Raw genomic sequence first — 4,775 nt, forward strand, 5'->3', positions numbered from 1 at the left:
CCGCATTCTGTGCCCCGGCGCTCCGCGGCCACGCCCGCCCCGCCCCGGCCGAGACAAAGGCCGCGCGCGGGTCGACTCGCTCCCCGGCTTTGTTCCGCGGCCCGCGGCTCCGCTCTGCGCTCCGACTCCGAGGCTCTGCGGCTCCGAGGCGCCGGGGACGCGGGGGCGCGGCCACAGCCGGGCGGGGCGAGGGCGGGGTCCCTCATCTGGTGGCCCCGCCTCGCAACCAGGCCCCGCCCCGGCTCCCCCACTTCCTGCCCCAAGCCTCCCGCCAAAGTTGGGGGGCGGAGCCGAAGCGCAGGCCGGCGGGCTGGCGGGCAGTCAGGCGGGCGGGGACCCTTCAACCCCGGAGCTCGCCGGATCGGGGCGCCCTTCGTCGCAACGCGAGTCGCTGCCCCTGGCCCCCCCCACGACACCGGACCTCAGGCGAGGCCGGGATCACGCAGGGCGCCTCGACTGGCCCTTCCGGAAGGACAGACCGGGAAGGCGAGGGCCACACGGGGTAATTCGAGACCAGCGACATGTGGTCCATTTCTCCCTGGATCCCCTTCCTGTCCTCGGCGCTGTCCAGGACAAGCGGGACTCCTCCAGGCCGGATTCCCTAGTCCTGGTTGGCAGAGCTGGGTCAGAGGCAGAATTTGCCATCTGACTCACTGGGAGAGAGACAGAGACCCCACGCTCAGCACAGAAGAACAAGGACTGTCCTGGGGTTAGGGTTAGGGTTAGGGTTAGGGTTAGGCGGCATGCCACCCTGGGAGGGCTGCACCAGACATAAGCAGCAGCTTCTGTGACTGACGTTAGTTACACCGTCCTGGCTCCGGGTCCAGCGCATTCACTCTGATGTCTCCAGCAGAGGCAGGTCCCAGCCCTTCTCCCAAGGAGGCTCCGTTAGAGGGCGGGTGACTAGGTTACGCCCTGGGCCTGTTCATGGGGTCACACCGGACCCTCCGCCCTTGCCTGTGCGCGCGGGCATCCGACAGGGTGGTAGCCCATCCTTGCTGCAAGCCCCTGGAGAGTCTCCTGCCAGGCATCCAGGGGCGGCCTCTGCGGAGGCGGTGCCCCTTTGTGCACCTAAGCGGAAGGAGGGGACCAGTCCAGGACCTAGGCCATGGAGGGTCCAGATGAGGCTGGCCGGGTCCGCCCAAGTGAACCGTGGGACATCTTTGTGAACGGATAGAGAAGGACCTACCTCCGGGAAGGGGTTGAGCAGAATCCCCACTCTGCAGAGAAATGAGGCTGTGGGCACACACGCGCAAGAGCAATAGCGAGCTCCAGCCCCAGATTAACCTGCTCAGGCTCCCAGGACGGCAACCGTGTCCCCTCCACTCCAGCGGCCTGGCCGGGCCAGGCAGCCCCCCAGCAGATGTCTCCCTCTCCAAGGCACCCTTGGCCCTCGCCGCCGGTGGCCTTCCAGGACCGCCTCCGGAACAAGGTGCCGGTGCAGGCGCTCCTCTGCTGCCCCCTGGTGGACCTCAGGGCAGAGACACCCAGGCTTGAAGGACTGCCCTGGCGTCTTAAGGTAAAATAGGAAAAAATAAAGGCCGGGAGAAAGGAGGCGAGAAAATCAGAATTTTAAAACTATCTGAAAAGCTCAACCTGTAGCTTCAGGACACAAAAATCATTCAAATCTTTCCCCATCTCGAGGACATCCCAGCCTCATGAACTTACCCAGCTTCTTTTTTGCGGAACTGGGGATTGAACTCAGGTCCTTGTGCTTGCCAGGCAAGCGCTTGTTCTACTAAGCGATATCCCCGGACCTTACCCAGCTTCTGATCATAATACTTTGCCCTCTCTCTTTCTCTCTCTATCTCTCCCCCCCCCCATTTATTTGAGCACATACTTTAAATTTCTGCCTGCTAAATCCCTTTATGTCTCTGAACATTTGTTTTCTGTAGTGCAGGAGCCAGCAAACTTAAAACTTAATTCTACAGTTAGGGTGAGTATAGGAACCTCCTGGACGATGTCCCGTGACCTGGAGAAGGCTCCCTGGTACCCAGTTCCAGCCCTGGATGGTGGGAAGGGTTCCTCACCTCCTGGGTCCCCAGAGTCCCTGGGAGGCTCCTTAGTGACACAAGTGGGAACAAATGAGCCAAGGAAGAAAGTCCACCCTGAGGGTGTGTTTGGGTATGGAGTGCGGACAAGGGAGGAAATGGGAAACAAGGCCTCCCGCTCTCCTGCTGCACCCCTGGGCTCAGCCGTGTGGAGGTGCAAAGAGAAGCGCAGATGCCCGGGACTCAGGGACTAAGTACCCAGGACGGCTGGAACTGGACGGCCCTAGGGCACATCTCCAGCCTTACCAGCCCCTGCAGGGTCATCAGAACCTGTCTTACACCTGGCTCCACCCACCCTGCCCGGCCTGGCTAGGCTCTGGCCCCGCCCACACCCGGCCCCGCCCACCAGGGCCAGGGCCTTCCCCCTTTAACTCTTCAGCAGAGACTGACCTGGCCAAGGTCACAGCCAGCAGAGGCAGGATTGAACCCAGATCTGAAAGAGGACTCCTCTTCCGCACTGCATCTGGCTGAGTGAGTTTTTGATGATGGTGCTCCAGGGGCGGCCGCACAGGGAAATCCGAGGCGTGGCCAGTCCAGCTCTGCCCTCCCATCCTCTGGAGACCGTGAGAGCTGGCTCCAGTGAGACGCAGGGCAACAGTGGGGGCTGGGTCCCAAGTGGGAACACGACCCCCCTTTGCGCTCCGTGAGCACAGGCGCTCTGGAGGCACACCCTGACCTCCTGGATGTCACCCTCACTGCCCCCCAGAGAACCACACAGCCACCCTAGCTGCTGTCCCAGCCCTGGTCTCCCCAACCAACCCAGACTCACTCGCTGCTGAACTCAGGGTCCCCGGGATGCCGAAGCTGGGATCTATCCCTCTACCCACCCATCCACGTACCTTCCTCTCTCCCTCCTTCCACTCCTTCCATCCTGCCCACCTCCCCCAACCCTCCTTCTGCCCGTCCAAGCCAGCTCCGCTTAGCCCCCCTCATCCCCCCACCCACCTATTCCTGCGCTTGTCCTCCCATGCCACCCCTCCCCCCATCTAGGAAATACTTCTTGAGCTCTGACTCCAGTCTAGAGGAAGGCGCGGCTGCTTCTACTCTTCCCGACAGGACTGGGTGAAAGAATTCATCCCACAACAAAAACCAGGAACACTTTTGTACGTTTCGCAAATTCCATTTGGAGCCACTTGCAAAACTCAGCTGTCACAGTTTCCTGGGAAACGATACGTGGAGTCACAGCGCTGGGCTGGACTGTCGGTTGGGGCCTTCACGTCTCCTCTGAAAGGGCAGACTGCTCACTTCTTGCCACAAGTGACTTCAACTTATAAATTAAGTCCAACTCCATGGCCCATGGATGGGCCCCTAAGCTGTGGTCTCTGCAGTCTTACTGGGTGTAGCGGTGCCTGGACACCTTGTGGGGATGGGGACAGCTGGAAGGTGCTGGGGGCAGCCCTGAGGGTCTCATGGAGTCAGGGCAGCCACGGCTTGGGTGCCAGGATTAAAGCCTTGCAGAAGGACGGAGCTCACTGGTGGACCATGGCACCTGCAGAGCCTTCCTACAGCACAATGAGCCCCACCATGCAGGAGATGGGGAGGCCCAGCCTGCCTGGGGGTGGCCAGGCCCTGCTCAGCTGTACCCACAGGTGACTTTGGACCCCAGAGCCACAGAGTATGCTCCTGGATGATGCAACTGTCACACGCTGGCTGCTGGGAGCTGTGGCACTTGAGGAAAGGGGAAGCAGCACCCCACGACGTAGGGAGCGGTCCAGGGCCCAGGCAGAGCCTTGCTGTGAGTCTGACCTGCCCTGATAAATGCCCAGTTCTACCCTTCAGCACGAGCCTTGCTGGGTCTCCCCAGCCATGCCACCTCAGGGGGCAACAGGTGTTCCAGCCAGGCATTGTGCCAGCCCCTCCTGCAAGGCCACCCAACAAGTGCTCCAAACCTTGCAACACTTCTGTCACCCCGAAAGAGACCTCAGAGCCCTTCACACTCATCACCACTCCACCCACTCTGGCCCTGGCGACTGCTAATGTGCTTTCTGCCTCCGTCAGTGCACCTGTCCGGGACAGTTGCGGGCACACAGATGTGCCGGGTGTGACCTTTCCTGTCCTGCTTCCTGCCCCAGCGCAGTGCCCAGGTCTGCTCCCATCTGCCACGTACAAGGAAGCAGGTCATTCCTCTCCGTGGCTCACCAGTAATCCGTTGTGAGTGGAGTCAACTTCAACAACATGCTGCTTAATCCAGTGCACCTGATTTTTTTTTTCTTTTTGAGACAGGGGCTCACTGTACTGCTCAGGCTGGCCTTGGGCTCACTTAATAACTCAGGCTGACCTCGAACTCCCAATGATCTTCCTGCCTCAGCACTCCCAAGTGCTGGGATCACAGGCATGCACCACAGCGCCCAGCTCTGCATCTGAAAGATTATCATTCCAGTGTGTAATCAACTTGTTAAAGAGATGTGTATACACTCTTTCATGAGGTTTTTTAAATCTTATTTTATTTTTGATACAGGGTCTCACTACACAGTTCAGACTTGTAGTGATCCTTCTGTCTCAGCCTCCCCAGTGCTGGGATTACAGGCGTGCACCACCACACCCAGCAAGGCATGCAGCACCAGGGATGCAACTCCAGACCTTGCACTTGTCAGGCAGACGCTTAGGCCCTGAGGTATCGCCCCAGCCCACACAAGGGTTTTATAGTTCAGCACATTTCAGTTTCAGCCCTAAATGTCTGTTCAAAGCATTTGATCTCTTGATGGTTTTTTTTTTTTTTTTTTT

This window comes from Octodon degus, unplaced genomic scaffold, assembly GCF_000260255.1.
Source record: "Octodon degus isolate 3935 unplaced genomic scaffold, OctDeg1.0 scaffold00123, whole genome shotgun sequence".
NCBI classification, from domain to species: domain Eukaryota; kingdom Metazoa; phylum Chordata; class Mammalia; order Rodentia; family Octodontidae; genus Octodon; species Octodon degus.